This window comes from Bos javanicus, chromosome 12 (assembly GCF_032452875.1).
Source record: "Bos javanicus breed banteng chromosome 12, ARS-OSU_banteng_1.0, whole genome shotgun sequence".
Taxonomy (NCBI): domain Eukaryota; kingdom Metazoa; phylum Chordata; class Mammalia; order Artiodactyla; family Bovidae; genus Bos; species Bos javanicus.
In genome coordinates, this window is record NC_083879.1 from 48,247,401 (window position 1) to 48,264,636 (window position 17,236).

The window sequence follows — 17,236 nt, forward strand, 5'->3', positions numbered from 1 at the left end:
AGCACAGGGAACTATATTCAATATCTTGTAATAACCTACTATGTATATATACATAGATATGTATATACAACTATGGGCTTCCTAGGTGGTGACAGTGGTAAAGAACCCGGCTGCCAATGCAGAAGATGCAGGAGCTGTGGATTTGATCCCTGGGTCAAGAAGATCCCCTGGAGGAGAACATGGCTGGCTACCTACTGCAATAGTCTTGTCTGGAGAATCCCATGGACAGAGGAGCCTGGTTGGCTATGGTCCATGGGGTTGCAAGAGTCAGACACGACTGAAGCAATGTAGCATGCATGCAGCATATATAATATATACATATATAATACATATAACTGAATCACTTTGCAGTATACCTGAAACATTTCAATCAACTATACGTTAGTAAAAAATAAATTAAAAAGTGAAAATAGATACCATAAAAATTTAATTCAACTGACTATTCTTTTTATTCCGGCCATGCCAGGTCTTGGTTGCAACACACAGGATCTTTGATCTTTGTTACTGTGGTATGTGGGCTCTAGTTCCCCAGTCAGGGTTCGAATCTTGGGCCCCTGCATTGGGAGCACAGAGTCTTAGCCACTGGACCACCAGAGAAGTCCTTCAAGTGACTATTCTTCTCAAGCTCTTACAGATGAGTGCTCCTTCTCTAGTCATATAGAGTGGCTGTGAGGAGACTGGGTCAAGACCTGGGAAAAGGAGGCTCTGAGAGGCTCTCTGTCTGTCTAGCCAGTAGAGGATCCTTTTTTTGCCAGAACAGTGGTGTGATAGATGACTCACAAGATTAGGGGCACATCTATCAAACACTTTTTACCTCAATCATTTTGAAATAGAACAGCCCCAGTATTTACTTAGACATATATTAGCAATTTCCTGCATGCTTTACGGTGATTCAATAGAATGGTCCTGTCTAGATGACCGGAAACGTCTGTTGCCATACATCATAAAACTATAGACATTCATGTGTTGGTTTCAGATAATAGTGGATTTCCTAGACTGGTGCTGTACTGAATCTCACAACCACACTACCTCTGGACGTGTCCTTATCAGGGTTCATAAGCAAAACAGACCTTGGCTGAGGAGGTTTGTGAATGGCAGTGGTCCAAGGAAAACCAGGTGCTGCGGGAAATAAAATTGGTGATTCAGTCAGGTGAATTCTTTCTTGTGATTCAGGCTGACCCGCTAACTAATCATGGTGAGTGAGCACTCTGCTCTCGGGGGTGGATGTGAATAGATGTATAGTAAAGGTCTTAATCACTTTTCCTGACCGAAGCGCTTTCATAGAGATTGCTCTATTTAATGCCTTCGGAATTTCGAAATGGAGGAATCAATTCTATTGTGGTAATACAATTTATTGGTAATACAATTTTAGGTATGTTATATGTCTTACTTCCTATCTTTGCTCAATACTGAAACATGGAATATATTATTACATACTCAAGGCATTTTGCCGCTGAGCTAGCTTTATACTTGACAATGAACATATTTGTTCTTGTTTTATTAGTTTTTTTTAGTTTGTTAAATCTTTAAACTTTAAAGCCCTCATATATATGCATACATCTATGTGTGTTGTTTGTTTCCTTTATTTGTTTGTGCTCTCTCTTTAGGATTTTAAAAAACTATTGAATAAAAGCAATTAGATTAAAACATAAGAAAACTGAGGCCAAGAGAAAATAGGACTAAGAAAATAAAGCAGGACAGGAGTGAGGAAACATATATATCAAAGTATCTATAGCATACACTGTAGTTTACCTATAAAATGTTATTATAGCAAAACTATTCTTGCCTAATTCAGAGGAGAAAGTCAGTGTAGTGATGAAGCACTTGCTTTTTTGCCAGCAGACAGATCTGGGTTTGCACCTCAACTCTACCATTTACTAGTCTGTCATTTGGGGCACATTCTGAAGTCTATCCTGTGAAATGCAGATAAGAATAGTATTTACCTCAAAGCCCTATGAATGAGTGTTAAAGAAGATAACCCATGTGAAACGTTTAGCATGATGCCTGGTACATAGTGAGGTTTATCAAGTGGTAACTATTTTTATAGTAGTGATTATTATTTAATTTTTCCATACATTTATGATTGAATAAGGGAGTTCTTGGTTGCCTTTTCACCACCCTTAATAGCTTTACTGAGATCCAGCTGCCTCTTAAACATGTATATTCTTTTGAAAATTGGAGGAGGCACAAGCCCAGTAGGCTTTGATTCATGACACCATCCGTGTACATTTTCTTCCCAAGCAGAGTGGGATCTCTGAGTGACACTCCTGACATGACTTCAGGGCTATAATCAAATGTCTGATTTACTTGAGGCCTGCTTTATCCATATTACTTCCAACTTTTAAGGCCTATATCCATGTCTCCTAAAGGTCTTTGATGATCTGTTAATAATATATTAGTTAATTTTATAAGCCGGGTGAGTTTGCAGAGTTGTAGTTTTCTGGTTTGGCTTCTCTCTGGGATCGACTTGTCTTGGCTCCCTCTCATTGCCCATGGCCTGGAGACAATGGAATCTCCCCAGGGCTTTGGCAAAGACCTTGTACAACCTGCAGGGATCCTCACCTAATCCTTTGGTCTATTCTTCTTTATTGAGGAGCTGTCCCTGATTCACTGCCACGGGCACAACCACTTACTTAGAGTGAAACTTTGATCCTGAAATGCAAGAGTCAGCCTAATGAAGCCGAAGCTGCCCTGGGCAAGACCATGGTTCACTATGCATTTTGGGGGAATACAAACCTGCCTTGGATGGTACAGCCAAAGAGGATAAAGGCTGATTGTGCAAAAAGAGAGAGGAGACCTCCTTGTCCTTTCTAAAAATATTTCATGACATTTAGAAAAATATTAAGTTTAGTTCTCAGCACTATTTCTTTCTTGAAGACATCTACTATAAGGAAAATAAATTATTCTCCAGAAACATCTTTTCAAGCCCCAAGTATTTTCCTTTCAATGTTTCTTCTTGAAATGTGGAAATTAAAGTTTAAATATAAATCAGGTAAATTCAAAACCAGAAGTTTTCATCTGAAAATGGGTCAGCCCTATTTGAGGTGACAGGCTTAGTGTTCCCATTCTTGATATGAGCTTGTCAAGCACTCCTTCACATTTCCCCAGCCTCTTCTGGGAACCTTTGCCCCTAACAGATATTCAATTAAGTAGAGTAGTTGAATTGCTAAAATAACATTTCCACACTGTGTTTATTTCCCCTAGTAAACTCTTACTGGAGTAAATTCTGATCTTGCCTTTCACATTTTTCTATGGCCTCTGAGCTTGTTCTCTCCTCAAATTACTGAATACGATTACTTTTGGTGGGCTCTGGAATCAGTAGGGATGGGGTTGTAATTTCGTCTCAAGCACTGACTAGTTCTGTAACTTCAAGCTTAAATCCTAAACATAAATTCTAAATCTTCTCATCTGTAAACAGAGTATTAATGATATGGGGGTGAAGATTAATGCACATCCGTTGCTCAGCCCACTACCTGGCTCATACAATTTGTGCTAGCCACTATTATCATTAGTTATCATGATCTCAGTGTAAAACGATCACTTTAAAAATGATCAATTCAAAGAATATGAATGTATAATTTACAAAAGAAAAATTCAAAAGGCCAATAAACTTATGAAGAAATATTCATATTTACTAAGCATCAGATAAATGTAAGCTAAACACTGAGAGATGATTTTTACTATAGGATAGAAAAACTTGAAAATAATACTCTCCTATGTGGTCAAACAGGGGCTTCCCAGGTGGCAGTAGTGGTAAAGAACTCACCTGCCAATGCAGGAGATATAAGAGACCCAGGTTTGATCCCTGGGTCAAGGAGATCCCCTGGAGGAAAGCATGGCACTCCAGTATTCTTGCCTGGAGAATCCCATGGACAGAGGAGCCAGTGGGCTCTGGTCCATAGGGTCACAAAGAGTCAGACACAACTGAAGTGATTTAGCACACACACACTGTCAAATAGGCAAGCTTAGACTTAAGCGTGAGACTGAAAATCGGCATAACTTTTGGGGAATGTAATACTATAAGTGTCAAGGATTAAAAAATTTTCACACTCTTTGACCCTATAATTGGGTACGTCTTTTATAGAGATAATCAATGAGATTGACAGAGACTTTTTTTAAAGCATTACATATAATTGTGAAATTGTACGTGTGAAACTGATGTGTGAAAATAGATGAATGAAAATTCCTTCCTCCTAATGAAGTTTAAAAATAATATTCTCAAAGAGCACGGGAGGTTAGGAAAAGTACTCCTATGATATTATAAAACTGAATAGTGTGTATGATCTATCTCATTAACATATATATCATTACACACAGGGCTTCCCAGGTGGCATTAGTGGTAAAGAATCTGTCTGCCAATGCAGGAGACACAAGAGACGTGGGCTGGATTCCTGGGTAGGGAAGATCCCCTGGAGGAGGTCATGGCAACTCACTCCAATATTCTTGCCTGGAGAATCCCATGGACAGAGGAGCCTGGTGGTCTAAGTACACAGGGGCTCAAAGAGTCAGACACAACTGAAGCGACTTAGCATGCACACAGATTACAGCTATCAGTGATATCTTTCAGACATCTCAAATTTGACCTATCTCCAAATGTTTTTATTCTCAGACATGAATCCCTGAATCTGCTCCTCTTCTAGTCTCCCTCGCCTCAATGAAAGGAAATTCCATCCTGCAATTATTCAGGTCAAATACCTGGGATCTTTCTTCAGCTTCTCTTTTTCTTTTATAATCAATCCAATGGTAAATCCACTCACCCCTCCTTTCAAGGTATCTGCAATCTGGCCACTTTCCACCATCACCAGCTTCTTCTGGCTCAGGCTCTCTGATGGGATCACTGCAGAGATCTCTTCACTGTGGTCCTTGTACCAGCCCTTCGGCACTCCATGCTCTTTTCGTCATACAACAGCCAGAGTGAGCCTTTAAAATATGTCCAACCTTGTCACTCTGCCCAAAGCCTCCAGATAAAAACCAGATCTATGCACTGGTCTGTAAAGGCCTTCCTGATTGGCATTTCTGCTCTCTCTGAATTCATTCTCTACTACTCTTCTCAAACTTTCAGTTTCAGTCACACTAACTCCTTGTGTTCTCAATCCTCACCAAACACCCTCCCTTTCCACTGGGTCTTTCCACCTCCTCTGACCTCCAGTGAGAATGCTGCATGTGGCTGCTACCATCACTTCCTTAGGGCTTTGCCTACCTGTCATTTCCCCTTGTGACCACTATGTTAAAAGATTCCCCAGCCTTACCCCAATATCTCCTCTCCCTACCTCCTTAGACAATTTTTTAGATTATCGCTAACCTCTCAATGCTTTATTTATATTTTGCTTGTCCACCCTCTCTTTCTCCAATAGAATAGAAGCCCTCTGAGAAATGCAGCTTTTTGTTTTTGCTCACTGTTGGAACTCCATTACCTAGAATGCTCTCTGGCTTATTTGTTGAGTAAATAAATAAATGGACCAATGAAGCCTATATCTCTAGATGCATTTGATGTTTTTTATTTTCTTGTTTATACTCTTCTATATTTAAATTTTCAAAGGTGAGGTTTTTTTCCTACTTATTATCAGAAAAAAAATCCACTCTAAATGTTATTAAAGATTTTTTAACTAGGTGCTTTGCTGGTATTAAAAGGCTGACTGAATACATGAATCTTCCAGTTTTCTGTAGTTTGTTCTGGATCACTCACTATGAAATCTAAATCGGTTTATTAAAGTACGAAGTTCTTTGCCTTTCCTCAAGTCTCATTTCCTCTTTCTTCATGGCATTAGTGAAAATATATTTCCTACACTTTCTAAATCTGAATCAGTATTAGGCTGGTGACTTAACTCCTTGCCCAGTCTTTCAATTTATTACTACTACTACTGGTACTTTAATTATTTTGCTATTTGTAATCTTTGTTTTTTAATATATATATATATATATATATTTTGGAAATATACATTGAACTATATTTCATTAGAAAAGTTAATTTAAGCCACATGGCCAAAATGCTCATGTTCTGAGCAGGCTCTATTGTCTCATTGCCCTCCTCAGACCAATACACACAGACACACACGCACAGACACAGACACAGACACACACACACACACACACACACAGAGGCTATGTTGAAGGAAGCACTTAAAAATGTAAAACAAGAGAACAGGACACAGAATACTCTCCCTTCCCTCTTTCTACAGCCAACCTACACACCTCCTCAACTCTTACCCATACACAGAGGAGCTCTCATGGAAAAGAAGCTGAACCCCAAATAAACTGACCATAAGACACCCAAGTCCAAAGGAATTCTTGGCAGATGCTCAGAAAGCAGGTTGAAAATAACACCATCTCCCAAGAGCTGAAGTTGCAGCACAAGGCTTCGTCTAAGAGAAGATGGAGCCAGGCTGCCAAGCATAGCAAAGTATACGGCAGACTGGGGAGAAGAGTGAGGTCATTCCATTCCACAGCCACAGGCAAGCTCCTCACATCTGAATATTAAACAGGCTTTTCCAGAGCAAGAAGTATCCAGATGGAGAGGCCCTTCAAGCGCCTAGTAACAGGTAGTTCTCTGATCTGATAACACTGATGCTGAGCCTGCCTATACCAGGAACTGGTACAGCTGGAAGTATTTAGGACAGTGTTCCAAGGTTATAGCCAGTGGAGGGAGATTTTATCACACCCTTCTGGATGGATGGTCTGCAAGGCCCAAGGGAACTCTGTGTTGGCTCTAGTTGATCACTGGTGGTTCAGGGGCTCCAGGGTATGGGCTTTCAAGTAAGTGCCCCAGGTTGATGGAGAGCAGGGTGAACACAACACCTAAGAGATAGAGGTTCAACACAAAGCTTCATGACCTGGAGGTTCCCACTCCTTGTACAACAATAAAGCTGCCTTCTGCTTCTGGAAGTTCTCTGCATCCTCCAGGAGGATGGGCCAGGAATGGCCCGCTTGCTGTAATAATGGGAGTTAGAAGGAAAGTCAGTCAACAAGCAGCACTAGCCGGCAACCCAGATGCCTCTCCAGAGACAAAAGCTCAGCCTGCAGCAAAGCTGTTTGTAACCTTTAAATTTCTATCTTCCCCTTGAAAGTGAAAGTCTTAGTCATGTCAGACTCTCTGCAACTCCATGGACTGTAGCCTGCCAGGGTTACCTGTCCATTGAATCCTCCAGGAAAGAAACCTGAAGTGGGTTGCCATTCCCTTCTCCAGGGGATCTTCCTGATCCAGGGACTGAACCTGATTCTATTGCATTGGCAGGCAGGTTCTTTACTGATCAGATTCTTTACTGATTCCCTGATCCATCAGGGAAGCTCCAGTCTTCCCCTTGCACTTTTTCAAATATGACAAAAATTTAAATTGAAACATAGTTGATTTACAAAGTTGTATTAGTTTCAGGTGTACAGCAAGTAATTCAGATATGTGTGCATATATGTGTATGTATATATATATATATATATATATATATGTATCTTCTTTTCAAATTCTTTTTGATTATAGGTTATTACAAGATATTGTACATAGTTCCCTGTGCTGTCCCGTAGATCCTTGTTGGTTATCTACTATATTTACAGTACTGTGTATCTGTTAATCCCAGACTCTCTTCCTCCCTTCCCTCTTTGGTAACCAGGATTTGTTTTCTCTGTCTGTGAATCTGCTTCAGCTTTGGTAAAAAAGTCCATTTGTATCATTTTTTTAAGATTCTACATATAATGATACCTTATGATATTTGTTTGTCTTTCTCAGTCTGACTTACTTGTCTGAGAAAACTGAATAAATCCTCCTTTGAGGTCAGTGTATCTCTTCACATTGGAAGAAACTGATACTCCAGGTTCTGGAAACCTTGTTGTCAAGTTGTTTTTATATACACTGTATTTTTCATCCTCAGAAGAACCATCAGATATTATTGCTCCCCATGACTGTGAGGAAACTGAGGCTCTGGGAGCTTTAAAATCTCACTGGAGAGCACAGAGCTAAGAAGTGGTGGAAAGCATGGTGGTGGTTTAGTTGCTAAGTCATGTCTGACTCTTGTGATCCCATGGACTGTAGCCCATAAGGCTCCTCTGTCCATGGGATTCTCCAGAAAAGAATACTGGAGTGGGTTGCCATTTCCTTCTCCAGGGGATCTTTCCAACCCAAGGGTTGAACCTGGGTCTCCTGCATTGCAGGCAGATTCTTTACTGACTGAGCTACGAGGGAAGCCCCGGTGGAGAGCATATCTGACTTTAAAACCCAGTCTTTTCACTTTCCCTAGTATCTGTGGATGCTTCCCAGCTCTTCAGTTTGTTTATTTGTTTATACTCTCTCTCTTTTCAGGAAGCATTTGAAGAACATAAAACTGTTCTCACTGCTGCTAAGCCCCATGCTTTGCCTCCATCCTGCCTAAGCCTAAGAGGCTGGGAAGGATGCCATTGCTAGAGGTGACTGTCAGAGAAAGCTCATCCTGTCACCATCACTTGTCCCTTTAGCCTCAACTGCCAGAAGCAGTGAACTTGCAACAAAATCCAGATTGTGTCCAAGAGAAGCACTGTTGGGGGTATTTGCTACAGAATGAATTCCGAGCTTAGCTAGAAGAATTTAGTTTGGTAACCACCATATCATCACTTCATGGCAAATAGATGGGGAAACAATGGAAACACTAACAGATTTATTTTCTTGGGCTCCAAAATAACTGAAGATGGTGATTGCAGCCATGAAATTAAAAGACCATTGCTCCTTGGAAGAAAAGCTATGACCACCCTAACAGCATATTAAAAAGCAGAAACATTACTTTGCCAACAAAGGTCCTTCTAGTTAAAGCTATGGTTTTTCCAGTGGTCATGTATGGATGTGAGAGTTGGACTATAAAGAAAACTGAGCACCAAAGAATTGATGCTTTTGAACTGTGGTGTTGGAGAAGACTCTTGAGAGTCCCTTGGACTGCAAGGAGATCAAACCAGTGAATCCTAAAGGAAATTAGTCCTGAATATTCATTGGAAGGACTAATGATGAAGCTGAAACTCCAATACTTGGCCACCTGATGCAAAGAACTGACTCCTTGGAAAAGACCCTAATGCTGGGAAAGATTGAAGGCAGGAGAAGGGGAGGACAGAGGATGAGATGGTTGGATGGCATTACTGACTTGATGGACATGAGTTTGAGCAGGCTTCAGAAGTTGCTGATGGACAGGGTAGCCTGGTGTGCTGCAGTCAATGATGGGGTCACAAAGAGTCAGACTGAACTGAACTGAACTGATACTAACAGGTGATCTTCGATCTAGAGTCTTCCATTAGTACTTAGCTGATTATTTTCTTTGGAAAATTATCTTTTCCTTTTGATTTTCAGGGAAAACTGCTTTTTTATCCTAACTTTAAAAATAATAGTAGTATAGCTGATTTACAATGCTGTGTTAGTTTCAGGTGTACAGAAAAGTGATTCAGTTCAGTTCAGTTCAGTTCAGTCACTCAGCCATGTCCGACTCTTTGCTACCCCATGAACCACAGCACACCAGGCCTCCCTGTCCATCACCAACTCCCAGAGTCCACCCAAACCCATGTCCACTGAGTCGGTGGTGCCATCCAACCATCTCATCCTCTGTCATCCCCTTCTCCTCCTGCCCTCAATCTTTCCTAGCATCAGGGTCTTTTCCAATGAGTCAGCCCTTTGCATGAGGTGGCCAAAGTATTGGAGTTTCAGCTTCAACATCAGTCCTTCCAATGAACACCCAGGACTGATCTCCTTTAGGAGGGACTGGTTGGATCTCCTTGCAGTCCAAGGAACTCTCAAGAGTCTTCTCCAACCCCACAGTTCAAAAGCATCAATTCTTCGGCACTCAGCTTTCTTCACAGTCCAACTTTCACATCCATATATGACCACTGGAAAAACCATAGCCTTGACTAGACAGACCTTTGTTGGCAAAGTAATGTCTCTGCTTTTTAATATGCTGTCTAGGCTGGTCATAACTTTCCTTCCAAGGAGTAAGCGTCTTTTAATTTCATGGCTGCAATCAACATCTGCAGTGATTTTGGAGCCCAGAAAAATAAAGTCAGCCACTGTTTCCACTGTTCCCCATCTATTTGCCATGAAGTGATGGGACCAGATGCCATGATCTTAGTTTTCTGAATGGTGAGCTTTAAGCCCACTTTTTCACTCTCCTCTTTCACTTTCATCAAGAGTTTCTTTAGTTCTTCTTCACTTTCTGCTATAAGGGTGGTGTCATCTGCATATCTGAGGTTATTGATATTTCTCCCAGCAATCTTGATTCCAGCTTGTGCTTCTTCTAGCCCAGCGTTTCTCATGATGTACTCTGCATACGTTAAATAAGCAGGGTGACAATATACAGCCTTGATGTACTCCTTTTCCTATTTGGAACCAGTCTGTTGTTCCATGTCCAGTTCTAACTGTTGCTTCCTGACCTGCATATAGGTTTCTCAAGAGGCAGGTCAGGTGTTCTGGTATTCCCATCTCTTTCAGAATTTTCCACAGTTTATTGTGATCGACACTTCTAAAGGCTTTGGCATAGTCACTAAAGCAAAAACAGATGTTTTTCTGGAACTGTCTTGCTTTTTCGATGATCCTGCGGATGTTGGCAATTTGATCTCTGGTTCCTCTGCCTTTTCTAAAACCAGCTTGAACATCTGGAAGTTCACAGTTCATGTATTGCTGAAGCCTGGCTTGGAGAATTTTGAGCATCACTTTACTAGCGTGTGAGATGAGTGCAATTGTGAGGTAGTTTGAGCATTCTTCAGTTATAAATATATATGTGTGTGCATTCTTTTTCAGATTATTTTCCCATATAGTTTATTACATATATTGAGCATACTTTCCTGTGCTATAAAGTTGGTCCTTGTCGGCTATCTATTTTATATATAGTAGTGTGTGTATACGTTAATCCCAATTTCTGGGGAAATTGTTAAATATATTCTTATTCAATTTTCTTTGAGGAAGAAAACACCATTTGTTTTTAAGAAGGGAAGAGGATGGCAATTAACACTTGTGGAATAACATGTTAAGTGTATTATCTTGTTTAATCTTCTTAAATCCCTGTGAAATAGACTTCATTATCTTTTTTTTTTAACCAGATGAAGAAATTTGGGTGGAGGAAAGTTAGGACATCGACATAGACAATAGAAGTCCCGATGCGATTCTGTTGGCCTGCAAAGTCTATTTTCTTCCTATCACCTTATGTACTCATTCTACTTATACATACGCAAATATCGAGATATGCTGGACTATGTTTGGACATCTAGGGCCTCTTTAAAGTAGAAGAACATATAGGATGGTTTAGAATTTGAGAGTGCTGAAGAAAGTGGCTTCAGTCAAGTACAGAAATGCAGCCAGGCTTCCTGAGCTCTATAGGAGGTTTGAGCATTGGTATGCCATTGGGATATCTATCTGTGACTTCCTTTGTGATTTGAAGTCAATTGGTCTCTACACATGTACTTGTAACATCAAGATGTTGATGCTCTTCACCAAAATGAACAGTACCAAGCTGCTTTCATGTATAAACATCTGCAGAAGAAAGTGTAAATATTGACTTGTCTAGGGACAACATTCAGTTCAGTTCAGTCACTCAGTCGTGTCTGACTCTTTGCAACCCATGAATCGCAGCACGCCAGGCCTCCCTGTCCATCACCAACTCCCAGAGTTCACTCAAACTCACGTCCATCGAGTCGGTGATACCATCCAGCCATCTCATCCTCTGTCGTCCCTTTTTCCTTCTGCCCCCAATCCCTCCCAGCATCAGAGTCTTTTCCAATGAGTCGGGGTTAGCAAAATGGCCTTCTCAGCTCTTTTTCTGATTTTGACTGATACAATTCTATTGCTAAACTTATACTGAGATTATGTGTTATTAATGATGCATCACTTATCTAGAATGTGATCTTCCAAAAGTTGCTTGCACTTGGGAAGGATCGAGTTCATCTCTGATGGAATTTAAGGGGTCTGTAGAAGTAAACTAGTTCTACCAGTGTCAGGAAATCATGAGTCATCTTGACTCTCATGCTCTCTGACTCTGAATGAAGAAGGGCAATGTTCACATAGAAACCGTATAATTTGTCACGTTAGGAACAGACTGATCTTGTTCTAATGCTCTTGTAGAACTCCAGATACTCTTACATAAAGAGAAGTCTTCTGAAATTAATAAAATGAGTTTCAGCCTTAAGGAATGTGACTAATACATCTGAGATGAGTGACTCAAAACAGAATAAGGGGGAGACGTGTAGTTTTAGCATTTAAACAGCTTTGAGTTATTTGAGATTTTTTTTTTTTAAATCATAAGAACTCACTGTTTGTATGTTTCAAACATGAAAATTTCTTTCTTTCATAGAGTTAAAGGTAAATCAACCACTGGACAGAAAAAGATAAATAATTTAGTCCCTAAAAGACAGTATTTTATTATTGTTATAAACGGGGCAAATGCTAGATGCAGTTATCTGCATATTGACTTCAGTGCATAGTCTTAATCCCATGATAATTTCCCAAGATAATGTTCTTATGTCCACATCTCCCTGAGTGCTTTGTGCCACTCCCAGGCATGAGTGTGTGTGGTTAGGTCTGCAGGCTTGTGGGGACAAGTGTACATACGAGTGCATGCCTAGGTAATAGCCAGCCCTTCAGGGATATCAGATGTGCTGAATGTTGGAAATAGGCAGTGTTCTGTGTTTGATGACCTTTGCCAAATTGTAAAGTGCAAATTGGCAAAGTGTATTTTATCACTCAGAAACATAGTTTTGGAGATGGAAGAGACACATAATTATCTAGTCAAATCCCTTATTATATGGAGGTGCGAACTGAGGGTTTTCTTATAGCATATATCTTTGCTTTTATAATTATACACTCCAGAGATTGTTTACCCCACCACACTGTGGGGTCCACAGTGCATTCCATCATGTTCTCAGCACTCATTGCCTACCACATAGTTCCTACTAAAAACCTGTTAAATGATCAAATAGATTAATGGTAAAAGAGAAAAAGAATGAGATTGTGTAAGCACACATCAGGAAGAGAAACTCAAACGTTTCTTATTTTCTATTTTATTGTCCCTGTGAGTTGTCTTTTTGCATGAGTTAATCAACTCCTCATTCTCTTTTAATCCTTATTCCTGGAAACACCACCTATTGTTAGCTAAACTCGGCCCCTTTCTCCCCCTATTTTCACCTCTTTCCCAAAGCCTTGCTGAGTAACTAGACAAAAAAGCAATTTCTTTCTCAACTCCACTTTGCCTGAACATGCAGCAATGAGTCACTCTTCACCTATAAGACACAATAGAGCTTTCCATGGCTTGTATTTGCTATAAATATTTACTGCCCTGATATCTGATTTACTTAATATTAACACAATTGTCTCAGACTTTTGATATATCTATACTAGTCTCAGTATTTGTTCAAGATCTCAAATGACTTTAGGTTCTAAATTCAGTAAATATGGGATCCATTCCAATTAAGTTTCTCAACAAAGGTGAAAGCACTATGTCATTTTTGCCGGGGAGGAATGCTAGGTGTTGCATTAGAGAACATCTGTTTGTTTATCCATCTTTCTGGATGATGGTTGGTTGATTGTTTAGTTGCTAAGTCATGTCTGACTCTTGTGACCCCATGGACTATAGCCTGCTAGTCTCCTCTGCTCATGGGATTTCCCAGGCAAGAACACTGGAGTGGGTTGCCATTTCCTTCTCCAACGCATGGAAGTGAAAAGTGAAAGTGAAATCGCTCAGTCGTATCCAACTCCTAGGGACCCCATGGACTGCAGCCTACCAGGCTCCTCCGTCCATGGGATTTTCCAGGCAAGAGTACTGGAGTGGGTTGCCAATGTCAGCCATCATCAAAGCATTCCTGACTAGCAAGTATGAAAAAAGGAGAGTAGAATGCTGTATCTCTTTAAGGACACTGCTTTGAAAGTTTCACTGGGTACTTCTGGCATAGCCTATCTGTAGCAGAGTCTGAAATAGAAGCCACGTTTCTGTCTTCCTAACCAAGCTTTTCTCAACAATTTGTCTACTACTTTTGGTATTTTTCATCAGGGTTATTTTTTTTTTTTTTTTTAAGGAAAACACTTAATTTAAACACTTAACACTAGATTTCTGTAGACAGCCGTTCTTATGCCACATCTCTCAGACCAGTTTATAGTGTCACTAAATGGGGGGTAAAGAGATATGACCTCTACCTCTTCTAAGAATCAAGACTCATTAATCTCCCCTTCATATCTATAGGGATGCTTTATTTTTTCTTAGCTGAGTTTAGAATACCAAGTTAAGTGAGAAGATAAGGGCAATTCGTCAGATCTTAAAACGCATTTCTGTATTCTTTAACATTGCTGCTGTAGTAACAATATTTTCATCTTTCAGCTTTTTCATAGCAGTTACTCTCTTGTTCTCTGTCAGAATGTTATCTTTATTTTGAATTAGTAGACATGCAGTGAGTGTCTATTTTGTGATACTTACACTAAAAGGTGCCAGGAGGGCATAAACATGCATACCAACACCTCTGTTCCCATTCCAGTGGCGGGGAAAGACATGTAACTCTTACAAGCTAAACTGAGACCAAGACTATAAGTTTTATTATTCATCAATTAGATCAACAAACATGTATGAAGTTCTACTATGTGGAAGACAAAAGTATTAGAATAAAAGATTGATCAATAACCTAAGTATGTGCAATAAGGAAGTTTAGAAGAGAAATTACAGAGAGGAGAACAAAGTTTCCTTGGACGCTGTGGTATTTACACTGAGCCTGATGACTTGGGAAGAGAAAGCCCCTTCAGTAGAAGAGTTCATCCAAATATAAGGGGATAGGAACAAATTATAGAAGGGGAGCACTTCCCCAGTGGCTCAGCGATAAATAATCCATCTGCAATGCAGGAGACGCAGGACACTCAGGTTTGATCACTGGGTTAGGAAGATCCCCTGGAGAAGGGAATGGCAATTCACTCTGGTATTCTTGACTGGAAAACCCCATGGACAGAGCAGCCTGGCTGGCTACAGTCCAAAGGATCACAAAGAGTCGGACATGACTGAAGTGACTTAGCACGCACACACACACCATAGAAAGGGAATGGATAGTAAGCCAGTTTGAATGGAAGAAATCTGAAGAAAAGTAGTGGGAAATATGGAGAAGGCAATGGCACCCCACTCCAGTACTCTTGCCTGGAAAATCCCATGGATGGAGGAGCCTGGTAGGCTGCAGTCCATGGGATCGCTAGGAGTCGGACACGAGTGCGAGACTTCACTTTCACTTTTCACTTTCATGCATTGGAGAAGGAAATGGCGACCCACTCCAGTGTTCTTGCCTGGAGAATCCCAGGGACGGGGGAGCCTGGTGGGCTGCCGTCTATGGGGTCACACAGAGTTGGACACGACTGAAGTGACTTAGCAGCAGCAGCAGTGGGAAATAAGGCTAAAGAGAGTTAAACTTCTTCTGGAAGACAAGGACCATGTCTGAAAAGATTGATTTATTGAGGGCTCAGTGTATACTTGGAATAATTCTAAAGTCTCACAAATCATGAAAGTATTGCCAGAGAATATATCTGTGCAGGACTTGGTGGTGATGTGGCCAAAAGGATAGGCTATGATGATGGTTATCTTGGGTCAGGGGTGATAGAAGAGGAAGAAGATAATTGGTATAAAAAGCAAATTTTTTTTATCAAAAAAGACCCAATTAAAGACAAATAAAACTGGTAACAAAGAAACAACCTAAGATACATAATTAACCTGTAGAATTTAGTGCCATAGCATAGAATTTATGGATAGTCTTAATTTAAGTAGAACAAAAGACTTAAAAAGTATTTGGCATTTACATGAATAAGCAGTGTTATTAGTACCTAATATCCCCAGAGAGAAGTATCACTATCATTTGTTAAATTCATTTAAGATGCTGAAATATGTATTCTATTCCTTGCTCTTATGAAGTTCAATGAATATGAGATTCTTACATAGCTTTGAGTTAATTAGGAGTCACATTTATTCTCTACCATAACACCATTGAAATCAGAAGTAGAATTGACATAAAAATTAATCTATGTTTTTGTTGCCAGGATAGCTGTTTGTTTTAAATTTCTATTAATATCATTTTCTGTTGGCTTGCAACATTCCCACGATGGCTTCCATTACTGCCCTAGGGTCCTTATTTTTTTAAGCAATACTTGTTCCTCTCTAGCAACTTTTTTTTTTCTGCTTACAAAGTTGACTTATTTTTTTAATTGGAGGATGATTGTTTTACAATGTTGTATTGGTTTCTGCCATATAACAATGTGAATCAGTCATAACTATATATATATATATATATATATATATATATATATCCCTTCCCTCTTGAACCTCCCTCCCATCCCCCATATCCTACCCATCTAGGTCATCACAGAGCACTGAGCTGAGCTCCCTGTGTTATAAGGCAGCTTCCCACTAGTACCTATTTTACACATGATAGTGTATATACGCGGAGAAGGCAATGGCAACCCACTCCAGTGCTCTTGCCTGGAAAACCCCATGGATGGAGGAGCCTGGTAGGCTGCAGTCCATGGAGTCGCTGAGGGTCGGACACGACTGAGCGACTTCACTTCCACTTTTCACTTTCATGCATTGGAGAAGGAAATGGCGACCCACTCCAGTGTTCTTGCCTGGAGAATCCCAGGGACGGGGAGCCTGGTGGGCTGCCGTCTATGGGGTCACACAGAGTTGGACACGACTGAAGCGACTTAGCAGCAACTGCAGCAGTGTATATATGTCAGTTTTACTCTCTCAGTTCATCCCACCCTCTTCTCCTGCTGTGTGTGCAAGTCAGATCTCTATTCCTGCCCTGCAAATAGGTTCATCAGTACCTTTTTTTCTAGATTACATGCATATGCGTTAATATATGATGTTTTTCTCTTTCTGGATTACTTCATTCTGTATGACAGATTCTAGGTTCATCCACCTCAGCTCAATTGATTCACATTCTTTCCTTTTTATGGCCAAGTAATATCCCATTGGATATATGTACCACAGTTTCTTTATCCATTCATCTGTTGATAGACGTCTAGGTTGCTTCCATGCTCTGGAGATTGTAAATAGTGCTGCAATGAACAGTGGATGTACATGTGTCTTTTTTGAATTGTGGTTTTCTCGGGGTATATGCCCAGTAGTAGAATTTCTGGGTCATGTGGTAGTTTTATTTCTAGTTTTTAAAGGAATCTCCATACTGTTCTCCATAATGGTTATCCATTTACATTCCCACCAACAGAGCAAAAGGGTTCCCTTTTCTCCACATCCTCTGTAGCATTTATTGTTTGTAGATTTTTTCACGATGGCCATTC

The 17,236-nt window shown here is 40.2% G+C and overlaps 1 long non-coding RNA gene across 1 annotated transcript in view; it reads left to right on the forward strand.

The window, feature by feature from the left end:
* Positions 1-971: 971 nt before the first annotated feature.
* The window catches only part of LOC133258468 (uncharacterized), a 76,234-nt gene continuing 59,969 nt past the window's right edge, over positions 972-17,236 (forward strand). Inside the window, exon 1 of the long non-coding RNA XR_009740035.1 lies at positions 972-1,195. This is a non-coding gene — a long non-coding RNA (uncharacterized LOC133258468). The remainder of the gene's footprint in view (positions 1,196-17,236) is intronic.